The 18,030-nt window shown below is 48.1% G+C and overlaps 2 pseudogenes; both read left to right on the forward strand.

Moving 5' to 3' along the window:
* Nucleotides 1–3,275: 3,275 nt before the first annotated feature.
* On the forward strand, nt 3,276–3,998 carry LOC129782939 (NADH-ubiquinone oxidoreductase chain 2-like; annotated as a pseudogene).
* A 10,315-nt stretch (nt 3,999–14,313) lies between these two features.
* LOC129782942 (NADH-ubiquinone oxidoreductase chain 2-like) lies at nt 14,314–15,036 on the forward strand (annotated as a pseudogene).
* The last annotated feature ends 2,994 nt before the right edge of the window (nt 15,037–18,030 follow it).

Raw genomic sequence — 18,030 nt, forward strand, 5'->3', positions numbered from 1 at the left:
AAGATGGCGTCCAATATGAAAGCCGAGGACAAAAGACTTAGCCCTAACCTTACGGTTGGCTCCTGCTAGACCTAGACGTGCAAGTATCTGCGGCCCAGTGTAAATGCCCTAGGCCTCCTGCTAAGACCGAAGGAGCAGGCATCAGGCACACGCTACCAACTGTAGCCCAAGACGCCTTGCTCAGCCACACCCCCACGGGCACTCAGCAGTAATTAACAGTAAGCAAGAAGCGCAAGCTTGACTTAGTCACGGCAGCCTTCAGGGTTGGTAAATCTCGTGCCAGCCGCCGCGGTCACACCAGAAACCCAAGCCAACAGTCACACGGCGTAGAGAGCGGACCAGAGCCTGTCAGAATAACTAGGAAACCGAAACACAACTAAGCTGTCGTAAGCCCGAGATACCCCTAAGGCCAACCGAAAGATGATCCTAGTAAACCTGACTGTGGCCAATGAAGAGACGGGACGCAGCTTGATGCAAGCAAATGTCAATGCGTTGTGCAGAAGCACGAGGTTTTATACGCTTGCAGAAGCTGCGCGTTTTAAACCAATTGCTTCTTGAGGCTAAGCCTTGCATACTAGGCAATCCCTGATTGGTGGTTAACTACCGGCACTTAACAGCAAGGTGTTACCTTTCCTTGGCGCCATCCGTCTCCCACTCCCCTGTGCTCTGTAAACATGCCCCATCATGTTGTTAATTGTTGTCTAGACAAGCTCGAGCACACTCCCCTCAGCTGACCCATTGCCACGCGTGGTCCTAGTTTCCAGCCCGCTCCTGCACCTCCCCCTTCCTGTTGCACAAAAGAACCTTTGAAAGCGAACGAGGAAAAACAAGGCCTAAGCAACAGAACAAATAAAAAACCAACTAAGACATATTATCACTGTCAAAATAACCCACTGCCTTTGTTCCGTACAATTCTACAATTTCCCCTTTTTGTTTTTGAACAGCTAGTACCAGGTTTGCCATGTTCCGCAGGGCCCTTGCAAACATGACAGCAACCAAGGTAATAGCAAACAAACAATACTGCCAATCGAGGGAATGGATGCCAGAAAAGGCTGAAATTTTCTCAGATTTTGATAACATGTTGCTGCAGTGGGGCGCCTAAAATCCACGCAGCACATACCATCAAAATCCTCACAGCCACGTCCTTGAACCAACAACAAAAAGCAGCGGCAATTTTGACTCACATGCTTAACTGCCTACCAAACAAGGTGATTTAACTCTTTAATGCTTTCCCTGCTGTTACTCTGCATAAGAGAAGAACCGCTGCGACACGTTCCCATCCTAGCCTCCTACTACATTAGCATCTACAGAAAGACAATGCTCGACATGCAAAGTGTAAACAACATCACCTTCTTTTGGATTAAGGTTATACGTAGGCGGAAGGGCACACCAAACAAGAACCGTTTCCGTCAAAAAGTTCGAAACATAGCATGCCTTCTCTGAACATACCTCTGGGGTCATCCCCTTCATTCCCTCCTTTTGATGCAAAGAGAGACACTTTACCCTAACAGAGAAGCCCCTGTTTACATCTCTGAGCCAGGACACAAGCCGCAGCTGTGCGCGCCACCAGGCTCAGGGCAGAAACCACTCCTGTAGTTACCTAACTATATATCTCGACAAGCGTGCAGACACCTATTAAACACTAAACAACCATGTTTATCGTTCCTGTTCTCCTTCATAATACCTAGTTGTTCTCTCATTATGAATCCTCCCTTCCCCTTATCAGTGTCAATGGAATCATCGTTCCATGGACAATGAGTCGTCCCGTTCCCCCGCTTGGTCCGAGAGTATTACCTCTGTTCAGTGGCTTGATCCAGGGTGATAGTGCTCGTTCTAGGCGCTGTAAAAAGCGAAATCTATATCCTATGTCCTGATTTTGGGTAGCTAACATTAATGCAAAACAGTCATCCTCACACAGTTTTTATTTCATTCTGTAGCGTCGGTGTCGGTATCAGCTGCCTGCGGTAAAGGTTCACGGAATGGTCTGACATTCTTCGCTGGGATCCATCTAGGTCCTTTTTCTGTAGAGACACAAGCATAACCTTTTCCCCGTGTAACAAGAGGATATGGTCCCATAATTTTACCTGTTTCTGCATCTCGGACCGATACCGGGCCTTTAACCCGTGCCTCGACGAAGGTAGCTGCAGTGAAACGTCGACCTATCGGTGGGTCGTTATCTATTCAAGAACAATTCAAAAAATTAAAAACATACAACGCTTTCTGTAACCGTTCCTCGGGAATAGCCATGCCCATTCCCCCTTTTTGTTGTTGTCATAAACGTTTCAGAGACCGATGAGACCCTTCAATGAGAGATCGACCGGTGGGGGAATGAGCAATGCCGGTAATATGAGTTCTACCCCATAGGGCAAAAGAGGTTTTTACAGTTGTTGAAACGTAAAGATAAAGACCGATAACGGTCCAGCTTAAGGGGATACCTAAAGCAGCAAAAGCACGCATTAAATGTCTACGAACAGCTCGTGCCTTTTCTCCTGTGTGACACGAGGCAACCAAGGCACCTGAAAATGTATCAATGGAAGAGTGGATATATTTAAGGCTACCAAATTCAGAATCATGCGTGACATCTGTTTGCCCTAACGGTAGGCTTTGTAATCCTCTAGGATTAACTCCTGCAGCAACTGATGGGAAAGAATGTTTTTGACAATCGGGACAGACAGCAATAATACTTGATGCTTGTTGAGCAGCAAGGCCAAACTGTCGCTTAAGAGCTCCGGCGTTTCGATGGAAAAAAAGAGTGACTTCGCTTAGCTTGTGCAATACGGTCTGGCAGTACTTGAACTGGTCACGGCAATAGGTCAGCTCGTCGATTGCCTTCTGCAAGAAAACCAGGTAGCGAGGTATGAGACCTAATATGCATAACAAAATAAGGCGCAGATCGAGAGTCCAAAAGGAAAATAAGTTCCTGTAACAGGGTAAAGGGTTGTGAATGCGAAACACTCCGCAGCACAGAAGCTTCAGCTCGTGGAACAATACCTGCAACATAAGCAGAATCAGTAACAAGGTGGAGCGGTACATTCCATTCTCGGAAAACACGAACAACTGCATTCAGTTCTCCTGTTTGAGGTGAACCGGAGACCGTCTCTATGTCCGAATCCCATTGCCTCCGTTGAAAACCTTAGGAAGACAGGAATTGAACCTGCACAGAAGAGATCAAAGCGCTCCATACTCCCCTTATATTACTTCCCAGTAGGGTCAGCTAAACAAAAGCTATCGGGCCCATACCCCGAAAATGATGGTTTAACCTCTTCCTCTACTAAATGAGCCCCGTCACAAAACTAACGTTCTCCTTAAGCCTTCTACTAGGAACAACCATCACAATTTCAAGCAACCACTGACTGCTAGCCTGGCCTGGCCTAGAAATCAACACCCTTGCCATTATCCCCTTCCTTTCAAAATCACACCACCCTCGAGCTATGGAAGCTGCGATCAAATACTTTCTCGTCCAAGCAACCGCCTCCGCATTAATCCTCTTCTCAAGCACAATCAACGCACAGTTCACCGGACAATGAGACATTCCGCGACTAAGCCACCCAACAGCCTCCCTACTACTAACTACAGCAGTCGCAATAAAACTAGGCCTAGTACCCTTTCACTTCTGATGTCCAGAGGTCATACGAGGCTCACCTATAACCACTGCCCTACTCGTCTCTACATGAATAAAACTCCCCCCACTCACTCTTCTTTTCTTAACTGCCCCCTCACTGAACCCACTCCTACTGACAACCGTGGCCATTGCATCCGCAGCCATCGGAGGGCCAACAGGACTCAACCAAACACAAATCCGAAAAGTCCTAGCTTTCTCATCGATCGCCCACCTAGGCTGAATAACCATCATCCTCATATACAACCCCAAGCTAACATTAATAACCTTCTACCTATACTCCTTAAGAACCGCCTCCATTTTCTTAGCCCTCAACACAACCAACTCCTCAAAACTATCCACAATAATAACCTCCTGAACAAAAATACCATCACTAAACGCATCCTTGACGCTAGCACTACTATCCCTAGCCGGCCTGCCCCCACTCACTGGCTTTTTACCAAAATGACTCATTATCCAGGAACTAACTAAGCAAGAGATATCAACCGCAGCCATAATTATTTCAATACTCTCCCTACTAGGTTTATTTTTCTACCTACGCCTTGCATATTGCTCCACAATCACACTCCCACCAAACACTACAAGCTTCATAAAACAATGATACAATAACAAATCCACAGGCACACCAATTGCTACCTTAATTTCTCTGTCAGTCCTCCTTCTCCCCCCTTCTCCCGCAATCCTGACCGTTACCTAAGAAACTTAGGATCCCCTGCCTACCAAACCGAAGGCCTTCAAAGCCTTAACTAAGAGTTAAATCCTCTTAGTTTCTGCCACCACCACTAAGGCCCGCAGGACACTAAACCTGCACCATCTAAATGCAACGCAGATACTCTAATGCAGCTAGGGCCTCCACGATAAGCCTAGACAGACGGGCCTCGATCCCATAAACTTCTAATTAACAGCTAGACGCTCAAACCAACGAGCTTCTGTCTACCAGACTCCGGCACACTCTCAGCGTACATCAATGAGTTTGCAACTCAACATGAACTTCACCACAGAGTCGATAAGAAGAGGAATTCAACCTCTGTAAAAAGGACTACAGCCTAACGCCTAAACACTCAGCCATCTGACCCGTGACCTTCATCAACCGATGACTAGTTTCAACAAACCACAATGACATCGGCACCCTATAGCTACTCTTCGGAGCATGGGCAGGCATAGCCGAGTACCGCCCTCAGCCTCCTTATTCGAGCAGAACTTGGCCAACCAGGAACTCTCCTAGGAGACGACCAAATCTACAATGTCATCATCACCGCCCATGCCTTCGTAAGAATCTTCTTCACAGTTATAGCCATTATAATCGAAGGGTTTGGAAACTGACTAGTCCCCCTTATAATTGGAGCCCCAGACATAGCATTCCCCCGCATAAACAACATCAGTTTCTGAACTACTTCCTCCGTCCTTCCTACTGCTCCTAGCGTCCTCCACAGTAGAAGCTGGAGTCGGAACAGGATGAACCATATACCCGCCCCTAGCAGGCAACCTAGCCCATGCTGGCGCCTCAGTACACCTAGCCATCTTCTCCCTACACCTCGCAGGTGTGTCTTCCATCTTAGGGGCCATCAACTTTAACACAACAGCCATTAACATAACCCCCCCTGCCTTATCGCAATATCCAACTCCCCTATTCGTATGATCCGTACTCCTATTGCCCTCACTTCCAGTCCTGGCCGCCGGCATCACCATACTACTGACCGACCGAAACCTAAACACTACATTCTTTGACCCCGCTGGAGGGGGAGACCCCATTCTCTACCAGCACCTGTTCTGATTCTTTGGCCACCAGGAAGTTTACATCTTAATCCTTCCCGGCTTTGGAATCATCTCACATGTTGTAACGTATTACGCAGGCAAAAAAGAACCATTCGGCTACATAGGAATAGTCTGAGCTATACTATCGATTGGATTCCTGGGCTTTGTCGTATGAGCCCACCACATATTCACTGTAGGAATAGACGTAGACAGCCGAGCATACTTCATCTCCGCCACTATAATCATCGCCATCCCATCCGGCATTCAGGTATTCAGCTGACTAGCCACACCACACGGAGGCACCATCAAATGAGATCCACCGATACTGTGAGCCTTGGGCTTCATCTTCCTCTTCACACTTGCCAATGAGGTGTCGGTGGAATTGGTGGTCAGCCTTGATTACTGCGTAATCCATCCCGTGGATCTAAAAAGAATTTTATATATATATAATATTGTACGCACATACATACATATATATATTATATAGGGCCAGGTAGGACAGGCCACCGCTTCTGTCTCGTGCCCTAAGTAACTGCCTACTGCCAGTATTGGCACTGACTCACCAGCGGTCAGCTACAAGCACTTCTGCTCTTAAGCAGAGCACAAGCATTCCTCTGCTTTGAGAAGAGAGCATTGTGCTCATGAAACTCTGAAAAGACTGACTTCTATGCCTCTCCAGCTATAACCAAGAGAATCCTTCCTTCTCCGCACCAAAAAAATTAATGCTGACTTTTCAAGGATGCTATGGATGAGGTTCATAACCAAGGGGTGTCATCCACCTGGCCACACAATTTGTCTCCTGCAAGTTCGATTAAGCATGCCAAGACATCCTATGGATGTGACAAACACCTCATCACCTCTGCTCTGTTGCCCCTTCTTCCCCCAGTTTCTTACTGGAACTAGTAACTCCAGCTCACCAGTTCCTTGAGCATGGCTTCAATCGGTTCCTGAGCCACATGCACATCTTCTGTAGGTCCTTCCAAAGTGATGTTATCCTGTGGCGAGCAGCCTCACAGTTTGCCCTCTTGCCTGTGATAACAATTGTCGCCGAGTTGCTGTTCTTTGCTGGGAGATCAATTTTGGTGTTGCTTTCTTTACGGATCTGCCACAAAGGAAAAAAAAAAAAAATCATCTCAGAAGCGTCCCATGTCAGAAGAAAAACCCTCGCAGGCTATATTGGACACCACCAATGGGCAGGAGAGAGCATCCAGTGGGATTTTGCTGCAGGCAGTGATCATCACGAGCACTTGAGTTAGGAGCAATATCTCACCTTCTTGATGTTGGCACCTCCTTTCCCTACGATGTTCTTGTGGAACTGTTTGCAGATGGGGACAGAAATAGAAAAGCTGTTTTCAACCTAAGGGAGAAAGGAAGGGAGAACTGAAGATTACACTGTCGTGGCAAGGGAGGCCCGACTTCAGGAACTCTGATAAACGAGCTTTTGAAAAGAGGCTTAGACCCAAGGAAGTTCTCTATACGAGGGACTTGTAAGACTAAACAAAGGCAAGGACGTTCCCCTATAGCCTTCCCATAACAGGTACTACCCCCTGCCTCCATTCAGCCAAAACAGCGTCGACAGCTCCCTCCTCTTGAGGTGTTTTAGCTCTACCCAAGCCAGTAGAGCTCTGCTTTGCCCCAGGGTTATCCAGGCACGTAGGAGGGAAGTGCAGGCAGAAGACCTCCTTACCAGGTCTGCCACCATCTTTTGCATGTACTCGGTGCACTTCTCCACCTCGTTTTTGGGACCTCGGAGTTGGACGATGTCACTCTTGTGTGCAGGGTCTGGGAAGTTGATGATAACCTGCAGGAGCGGTCATTTATAGTTAGCTCAAGCAAAAGCAAGAACCCTTGTGTCAGACACATGCAAAGGTTGGGGGGACCCTACACATGCCCTTTTCCCATTCAGAAAAGGGGAACCGTGTTAGCGGCCTCTGGCTAAAAGAACTATCTTCTCAGACACTTGCGCTACAGAGCCACTAAAGTTACGACTTCTGTGACGACAGGCCTACTACCCATGTAGGAAATAACCCCTCTGGATTCCTCCTCTCCTACCAAGCCCTACCTCTGGGAATTGCTCCCGGATTTCCCAGACCCGCTCAGCCTTCTGCCCAGTGATGGTCCGGTGGAATTTCTGCTCAACGATTAGGTCCGCAGCGTGTTGATTTTCCTGACGGGAACAGAGGGCACACTGAGTGTTCAGCCGGAGAGCCATCTACTTTGACTTAGCGGTTTGCTGCCCGACGGTTTACTTGCCAGCACTGTCCCTCTTTTCTCCAGACCAAATTCACTCTGCGTTGACAGAGAAGGGCTACCCGAGGGAACAGGGGAAGACATTTGTGAAGAGGAACTTGCACTTGTCATGAGATCCAAGTGCTCCGTGGGCAAGGGGCACACACTCGCACCAGAAGGTTACAAGGGAACACGAGAGCCCAAACCCTGCAGTCTCCCAAACATCACGTCCTACCCACTCACCATACGGGAAGCGAGTTCCAGCAGCTCTTTCTTGGCCTGTGGGACCCCCTGTGGGTCTCCTTCAATTCTGATCGGGTTGCTCTTCTCGTTGTCCGGGGGAATGCGCACAGACACCTTGTACAGATCCTCCATCCTGTTAACTTCGAGGCAAGGACTGTGGTGACGCCGTCTGCTAGGCAAAGACCTGGAAGCAAGGCACCTTGATTATCACTGCTCAGAGGCTGTTGAAGAAGTAAAGCCGCCTCTGTGAAGGGCTCAGTGGGGTAGGGTTGAGCCAGGGGAAATTGCCTCTTCCCCCTGGAGTTCAGCGAGAGCAGACCTGTGCCACACGAGAGCCTGTCCAAGTAAATACCGTGGCATCTACAGAGCCCATTGTTCCCTTGTCAGAGCCAGGCGTGTTTCTTCCCCAAACAGTATCACATTTAGAGCAGAGGATAATCGTTCCTTTCTACCCCAAACTCTTGGCTGGGGACACGTTGCAGTGCTATCAAACTAGCAGACCGCAACAAGGCTTTACCGTTGGCCATATTCTACTGCCGGTGCTGTAGCACCTTCCTCCAGAGGCCAGACCACACTGCTCCTCCTCCAGCTGACACCCTCTCCCACAAGCCACAGGGCTATTTAACCCCTTAGCGGGAAGCAGCTACACCTGCACATCGTCCATGTCGATCAACCCACTGCCTCTGAGGCAAGGCCACAGCTGCGTGTTATCAATGCTAATCAACCCACCGCCTTCATTCCTCTACAGGGAGAAGCTCACCAAGCACATTTCCACCACCCACAACTGGCTGCTAAAATGTCATTCGCACAGAGCAACGTGTGGAAAAAAAAAAAAAAAAAAAAAAAATCCTCCAGGACACATCAAAGTAATTCCACTACTGTTCAGGCTCCCAAGGTACTTTCACCCGTTAAAGCCATCGCAAGGCCTCACGGCCCATTTCTCTCCTTGTACCACCACCACTCCAGAAAAGCAGAGGAAATGTGATGGAGACAGCACACTGGGTGAGCTACAGAGCCCCTGATACCATCTACTAAACACGAAGAGTGTGAGCATGGGAAGGACTAGAAAGGCACTCCACTTACCGTTTAGCTGCTTTCTTGCCAATGAGGTGTCGGTGGAATTGGTGGTCAGCCTTGATTATTGCGTAATCCGTCCCGTGGATCTAAAAAGAATTATATTTTTTATATCTATCTATATATGTATGTATGTACATTATTTTATATTAGAATATATAGGGCCAGGTAGGACAGGCCACCGCTTCTGTCTCGTGCCCTAAGTAACTGCCTACTGCCAGTATTGGCACTGACTCACCAGCGGTCAGCTACAAGCACTTCTGCTCTTCAGCAGAGCACAAGCATTCCTCTGCTTTGAGAAGAGAGCATTGTGCTCATGAAACATTGAAAAGACTGACTTCTATGCCTCTCCAGCTATAACCAAGAGAATCCTTCCTTCTCCGCACCAAAAAAATTAATGCTGACTTTTCAAGGATGCTATGGATGAGTTTCATAACCAAGGGGTGTCATCCACCTGGCCACACAATTTGTCTCCTGCAAGTTCGATTAAGCATGCCAAGACATCCTATGGATGTGACAAACACCTCATCACCTCTGCTCTGTTGCCCCTTCTTCCCCCAGTTTCTTACTGGAACTAGTAACTCCAGCTCACCAGTTCCTTGAGCATGGCTTCAATCGGTTCCTGAGCCACATGCACATCTTCTGTAGGTCCTTCCAAAGTGATGTTATCCTGTGGCGAGCAGCCTCACAGTTTGCCCTCTTGCCTGTGATAACAATTGTCTCCGAGTTGCTGTTCTTTGCTGGGAGATCAATTTTGGTCTTGCTTTCTTTACGGATCTGCCACAAAGGAAAAAAAAAAAAAAAATCATCTCAGAAGTGTCCCATGTCAGAAGAAAAACCCTCGCAGGCTATATTGGACACCACCAATGGGCAGGAGAGAGCATCCAGTGGGATTTTGCTGCAGGCAGTGATCATCACGAGCACTTGAGTTAGGAGCAATATCTCACCTTCTTGATGTTGGCACCTCCTTTCCCTACGATGTTCTTGTGGAACTGTTTGCAGATGGGGACAGAAATAGAAAAGCTGTTTTCAACCTAAGGGAGAAACGAAGGGAGAACTGAAGATTACACTGTCGTGGCAAGGGAGGCCCGACTTCAGGAACTCTGATAAACGAGCTTTTGAAAAGAGGCTTAGACCCAAGGAAGTTCTCTATACGAGGGACTTGTAAGACTAAACAAAGGCAAGGACGTTCCCCTATAGCCTTCCCATAACAGGTACTACCCCCTGCCTCCATTCAGCCAAAACAGCGTTGACAGCTCCCTCCTCTTGAGGTGTTTTAGCTCTACCCAAGCCAGTAGAGCTCTGCTTTGCCCCAGGGTTATCCAGGCACGTAGGAGGGAAGTGCAGGCAGAAGACCTCCTTACCAGGTCTGCCACCATCTTTTGCATGTACTCGGTGCACTTCTCCACCTCGTTTTTGGGACCTCGGAGTTGGACGATGTCACTCTTGTGTGCAGGGTCTGGGAAGTTGATGATAACCTGCAGGAGCGGTCATTTATAGTTAGCTCAAGCAAAAGCAAGAACCCTTGTGTCAGACACATGCAAAGGTTGGGGGGACCCTACACATGCCCTTTCCCCATTCAGAACAGGGGAACCGTGTTAGCGGCCTCTGGCTAAAAGAACTATCTTCTCAGACACTTGCGCTACAGAGCCACTAAAGTTACGACTTCTGTGACGACAGGCCTACTACCCATGTAGGAAATAACCCCTCTGGATTCCTCCTCTCCTACCAAGCCTTACCTCTGGGAATTGCTCCCGGATTTCCCAGACCCGCTCAGCCTTCTGCCCAGTGATGGTCCGGTGGAATTTCTGCTCAACGATTAGGTCCGCAGCGTGTTGATTTTCCTGACGGGAACAGAGGGCACACTGAGTGTTCAGCCGGAGAGCCATCTACTTTGACTTAGCGGTTTGCTGCCCGACGGTTTACTTGCCAGCACTGTCCCTCTTTTCTCCAGACCAAATTCACTCTGCGTTGACAGAGAAGGGCTACCCGAGGGAACAGGGGAAGACATTTGTGAAGAGGAACTTGCACTTGTCCTGAGATCCAAGTGCTCCGTGGGCAAGGGGCACACACTCGCACCAGAAGGTTACAAGGGAACACGAGAGCCCAAACTCTGCAGTCTCCCAAACATCACATCCTACCCACTCACCATACGGGAAGCGAATTCCAGCAGCTCTTTCTTGGCCTCTGGGACCCCCTTTGGGTCTCCTTCAATTCTGATCGGGTTGCTCTTCTCGTTGTCCGGGGGAATGCGCACAGACACCTTGTACAGATCCTCCATCCTGTTAACTTCGAGGCAAGGACTGTGGTGACGCCGTCTGCTAGCCAAAGACCTGGAAGCAAGGCACCTTGATTATCGCTGCTCAGAGGCTGATGAAGAAGTAAAGCCGCCTCTGGGAAGGGCTCAGTGGGGTAGGGTTGAGCCAGGGGAAATTGCCTCTTCCCCCTGGAGTTCAGTGAGAGCAGGCCTGTGCCACACGAGAGCCTGTCCAAGTAAATACCGTGGCATCTACAGAGCCCATTGTTCCCTTGTCAGAGCCAGGCGTGTTTCTTCCCCAAACAGTATCACATTTAGAGCAGAGGATAATCGTTCCTTTCTACCCCAAACTCTTGGCTGGGGACACCTTGCAGTGCTATCAAACTATCAGACCGCAACAAGGCTTTAGCGTTGGCCATATTCTACTGCCGGTGCTGTAGCACCTTCCTCCAGAGGCCAGACCACACTGCTCCTCCTCCAGCTGACACCCTCTCCCACAAGCCACAGGGCTATTTAACCCCTTAGCGGGAACCAGCTACACCTGCACATCGTCCATGTCAATCAACCCACTGCCTCTGAGGCAAGGCCACAGCTGCGTGTTATCAATGCTAATCAACCCACCGCCTTCATTCCTCTACAGGGAGAAGCTCACCAAGCACATTTCCACCACCCACAACTGGCTGCTAAAATGTCATTCGCACAGAGCAACGTGTGGAAAAAAAAAAAAAAAAAAAATCCTCCAGGACACATCAAAGTAATTCCACTACTGTTCAGGCTCCCAAGGTACTTTCACCCGTTAAAGCCATCGCAAGGCCTCACGGCCCATTTCTCTCCTTGTACCACCACCACTCCAGAAAAGCAGAGGAAATGTGATGGAGACAGCACACTGGGTGAGCTACAGAGCCCCTGATACCATCTCCTAAACACGAAGAGTGTGAGCATGGGAAGGACTAGAAAGGCACTCCACTTACCGTTTAGCTGCTTTCTTGCCAATGAGGTGTCGGTGGAATTGGTGGTCAGCCTTGATTATTGCGTAATCCGTCCCGTGGATCTAAAAAGAATTCTATTTTTTATATCTATCTATATATGTATGTATGTACATTATTTTATATTAGAATATATAGGGCCAGGTAGGACAGGCCACCGCTTCTGTCTCGTGCCCTAAGTAACTGCCTACTGCCAGTATTGGCACTGACTCACCAGCGGTCAGCTACAAGCACTTCTGCTCTTCAGCAGAGCACAAGCATTCCTCTGCTTTGAGAAGAGAGCATTGTGCTCATGAAACATTGAAAAGACTGACTTCTATGCCTCTCCAGCTATAACCAAGAGAATCCTTCCTTCTCCGCACCAAAAAAATTAATGCTGACTTTTCAAGGATGCTATGGATGAGGTTCATAACCAAGGGGTGTCATCCACCTGGCCACACAATTTGTCTCCTGCAAGTTCGATTAAGCATGCCAAGACATCCTATGGATGTGACAAACACCTCATCACCTCTGCTCTGTTGCCCCTTCTTCCCCCAGCTCCTGTTCTCCTTCATAATACCTAGTTGTTCTCTCATTATGAATCCTCCCTTCCCCTTATCAGTGTCAATGGAATCATCGTTCCATGGACAATGAGTCGTCCCGTTCCCCCGCTTGGTCCGAGAGTATTACCTCTGTTCAGTGGCTTGATCCAGGGTGATAGTGCTCGTTCTAGGCGCTGTAAAAAGCGAAATCTATATCCTATGTCCTGTTTTTGGGTAGCTAACATTAATGCAAAACAGTAATCCTCACACAGTTTTTATTTCATTCTGTAGCGTCGGTGTCGCTATCAGCTGCCTGCGGTAAAGGTTCACGGAAAGGTCTGACATTCTTCGCTGGGATCCATCTAGGTCCTTTTTCTGTAGAGACACAAGCATAACCTTTTCCCCGTGTAACAAGAGGATATGGTCCCATAATTTTACCTGTTTCTGCATCTCGGACCGATACCGGGCCTTTAACCCGTGCCTCGACGGAGGTAGCTGCAGTGAAACGTCGACCTATCGGTGGGTCGTTATCTATTCAAGAACAATTCAAAAAATTAAAAACATACAACGCTTTCTGTAACCGTTCCTCGGGAATAGCCATGCCCATTCCCCCTTTTTGTTGTTGTCATAAACGTTTCAGAGACCGACGAGACCCTTCAATGAGAGATCGACCGGTGGGGGAATGAGCAATGCCGGTAATATGAGTTCTACCCCATAGGGCAAAAGAGGTTTTTACAGTTGTTGAAACGTAAAGATAAAGACCGATAACGGTCCAGCTTAAGGGGATACCTAAAGCAGCAAAAGCACGCATTAAATGTCTACGAACAGCTCGTGCCTTTTCTCCTGTGTGACACGAGGCAACCAAGGCACCTGAAAATGTATCAATGGAAGAGTGGATATATTTAAGGCTACCAAATTCAGAATCATGCGTGACATCTGTTTGCCATAACGGTAGGCTTTGTAATCCTCTAGGGTTAACTCCTGCAGCAACTGATGGGAAAGAATGTTTTTGACAATCGGGACAGACAGCAATAATACTTGATGCTTGTTGAGCAGCAAGGCCAAACTGTCGCTTAAGAGCTCCGGCGTTTCGATGGAAAAAAAGAGTGACTTCGCTTAGCTTGTGCAATACGGTCTGGCAGTACTTGAACTGGTCACGGCAATAGGTCAGCTCGTTGATTGCCTTCTGCAAGAAAACCAGGTAGCGAGGTATGAGACCTAATATGCATAACAAAATAAGGCGCAGATCGAGAGTCCAAAAGGAAAATAAGTTCCTGTAACAGGGTAAAGGGTTGTGAATGCGAAACACTCCGCAGCACAGAAGCTTCAGCTCGTGGAACAATACCTGCAACATAAGCAGAATCAGTAACAAGGTGGAGCGGTACATTCCATTCTCGGAAAACACAAACAACTGCATTCAGTTCTCCTGTTTGAGGTGAACCGGAGACCGTCTCTATGTCCGAATCCCATTGTCTCCGTTGAAAACCTTAGGAAGACAGGAATTGAACCTGCACAGAAGAGATCAAAGCGCTCCATACTCCCCTTATATTACTTCCCAGTAGGGTCAGCTAAACAAAAGCTATCGGGCCCATACCCCGAAAATGATGGTTTAACCTCTTCCTCTACTAAATGAGCCCCGTCACAAAACTAACGTTCTCCTTAAGCCTTCTACTAGGAACAACCATCACAATTTCAAGCAACCACTGACTGCTAGCCTGGCCTGGCCTAGAAATCAACACCCTTGCCATTATCCCCTTCCTTTCAAAATCACACCACCCTCGAGCTATGGAAGCTGCGATCAAATACTTTCTCGTCCAAGCAACCGCCTCCGCATTAATCCTCTTCTCAAGCACAATCAACGCACAGTTCACCGGACAATGAGACATTCCGCGACTAAGCCACCCAACAGCCTCCCTACTACTAACTACAGCAGTCGCAATAAAACTAGGCCTAGTACCCTTTCACTTCTGATGTCCAGAGGTCATACGAGGCTCACCTATAACCACTGCCCTACTCGTCTCTACATGAATAAAACTCCCCCCACTCACTCTTCTTTTCTTAACTGCCCCCTCACTGAACCCACTCCTACTGACAACCGTGGCCATTGCATCCGCAGCCATCGGAGGGCCAACAGGACTCAACCAAACACAAATCCGAAAAGTCCTAGCTTTCTCATCGATCGCCCACCTAGGCTGAATAACCATCATCCTCATATACAACCCCAAGCTAACATTAATAACCTTCTACCTATACTCCTTAAGAACCGCCTCCATTTTCTTAGCCCTCAACACAACCAACTCCTCAAAACTATCCACAATAATAACCTCCTGAACAAAAATACCATCACTAAACGCATCCTTGACGCTAGCACTACTATCCCTAGCCGGCCTGCCCCCACTCACTGGCTTTTTACCAAAATGACTCATTATCCAGGAACTAACTAAGCAAGAGATATCAACCGCAGCCATAATTATTTCAATACTCTCCCTACTAGGTTTATTTTTCTACCTACGCCTTGCATATTGCTCCACAATCACACTCCCACCAAACACTACAAGCTTCATAAAACAATGATACAATAACAAATCCACAGGCACACCAATTGCTACCTTAATTTCTCTGTCAGTCCTCCTTCTCCCCCCTTCTCCCGCAATCCTGACCGTTACCTAAGAAACTTAGGATCCCCTGCCTACCAAACCGAAGGCCTTCAAAGCCTTAACTAAGAGTTAAATCCTCTTAGTTTCTGCCCACACCACTAAGGCCCGCAGGACACTAAACCTGCACCATCTAAATGCAACTCAGATACTCTAATGCAGCTAGGGCCTCCACGATAAGCCTAGACAGACGGGCCTCGATCCCATAAACTTCTAATTAACAGCTAGACGCTCAAACCAACGAGCTTCTGTCTACCAGACTCCGGCACACTCTCAGCGTACATCAATGAGTTTGCAACTCAACATGAACTTCACCACAGAGTCGATAAGAAGGGGAATTCAACCTCTGTAAAAAGGACTACAGCCTAACGCCTAAACACTCAGCCATCTGACCCGTGACCTTCATCAACCGATGACTATTTTCAACAAACCACAATGACATCGGCACCCTATAGCTACTCTTCGGAGCATGGGCAGGCATAGCCGAGTACCGCCCTCAGCCTCCTTATTTGAGCAGAACTTGGCCAACCAGGAACTCTCCTAGGAGACGACCAAATCTACAATGTCATCATCACCGCCCATGCCTTCGTAAGAATCTTCTTCACAGTTATAGCCATTATAATCGAAGGGTTTGGAAACTGACTAGTCCCCCTTATAATTGGAGCCCCAGACATAGCATTCCCCCGCATAAACAACATCAGTTTCTGAACTACTTCCTCCGTCCTTCCTACTGCTCCTAGCGTCCTCCACAGTAGAAGCTGGAGTCGGAACAGGATGAACCATATACCCGCCCCTAGCAGGCAACCTAGCCCATGCTGGCGCCTCAGTAGACCTAGCCATCTTCTCCCTACACCTCGCAGGTGTGTCTTCCATCTTAGGGGCCATCAACTTTAACACAACAGCCATTAACATAACCCCCCCTGCCTTATCGCAATATCCAACTCCCCTATTCGTATGATCCGTACTCCTATTGCCCTCACTTCCAGTCCTGGCCGCCGGCATCACCATACTACTGACCGACCGAAACCTAAACACTACATTCTTTGACCCCGCTGGAGGGGGAGACCCCATTCTCTACCAGCACCTGTTCTGATTCTTTGGCCACCAGGAAGTTTACATCTTAATCCTTCCCGGCTTTGGAATCATCTCACATGTTGTAACGTATTACGCAGGCAAAAAAGAACCATTCGGCTACATAGGAATAGTCTGAGCTATACTATCGATTGGATTCCTGGGCTTTGTCGTATGAGCCCACCACATATTCACTGTAGGAATAGACGTAGACAGCCGAGCATACTTCATCTCCGCCACTATAATCATCGCCATCCCATCCGGCATTCAGGTATTCAGCTGACTAGCCACACCACACGGAGGCACCATCAAATGAGATCCACCGATACTGTGAGCCTTGGGCTTCATCTTCCTCTTCACACTTGCCAATGAGGTGTCGGTGGAATTGGTGGTCAGCCTTGATTACTGCGTAATCCATCCCGTGGATCTAAAAAGAATTTTATATATATATAATATTGTACGCACATACATACATATATATATTATATAGGGCCAGGTAGGACAGGCCACCGCTTCTGTCTCGTGCCCTAAGTAACTGCCTACTGCCAGTATTGGCACTGACTCACCAGCGGTCAGCTACAAGCACTTCTGCTCTTCAGCAGAGCACAAGCATTCCTCTGCTTTGAGAAGAGAGCATTGTGCTCATGAAACATTGAAAAGACTGACTTCTATGCCTCTCCAGCTATAACCAAGAGAATCCTTCCTTCTCCGCACCAAAAAAATTAATGCTGACTTTTCAAGGATGCTATGGATGAGGTTCATAACCAAGGGGTGTCATCCACCTGGCCACACAATTTGTCTCCTGCAAGTTCGATTAAGCATGCCAAGACATCCTATGGATGTGACAAACACCTCATCACCTCTGCTCTGTTGCCCCTTCTTCCCCCAGTTTCTTACTGGAACTAGTAACTCCAGCTCACCAGTTCCTTGAGCATGGCTTCAATCGGTTCCTGAGCCACATGCACATCTTCTGTAGGTCCTTCCAAAGTGATGTTATCCTGTGGCGAGCAGCCTCACAGTTTGCCCTCTTGCCTGTGATAACAATTGTCGCCGAGTTGCTGTTCTTTGCTGGGAGATCAATTTTGGTGTTGCTTTCTTTACGGATCTGCCACAAAGGGAAAAAAAAAAAAAATCATCTCAGAAGCGTCCCATGTCAGAAGAAAAACCCTCGCAGGCTATATTGGACACCACCAATGGGCAGGAGAGAGCATCCAGTGGGATTTTGCTGCAGGCAGTGATCATCACGAGCACTTGAGTTAGGAGCAATATCTCACCTTCTTGATGTTGGCACCTCCTTTCCCTACGATGTTCTTGTGGAACTGTTTGCAGATGGGGACAGAAATAGAAAAGCTGTTTTCAACCTAAGGGAGAAAGGAAGGGAGAACTGAAGATTACACTGTCGTGGCAAGGGAGGCCCGACTTCAGGAACTCTGATAAACGAGCTTTTGAAAAGAGGCTTAGACCCAAGGAAGTTCTCTATACGAGGGACTTGTAAGACTAAACAAAGGCAAGGACGTTCCCCTATAGCCTTCCCATAACAGGTACTACCCCCTGCCTCCATTCAGCCAAAACAGCGTCGACAGCTCCCTCCTCTTGAGGTGTTTTAGCTCTACCCAAGCCA

Source organism: Falco peregrinus, chromosome 21 (genome assembly GCF_023634155.1).
Source record: "Falco peregrinus isolate bFalPer1 chromosome 21, bFalPer1.pri, whole genome shotgun sequence".
Taxonomy (NCBI): Eukaryota; Metazoa; Chordata; class Aves; order Falconiformes; family Falconidae; genus Falco; species Falco peregrinus.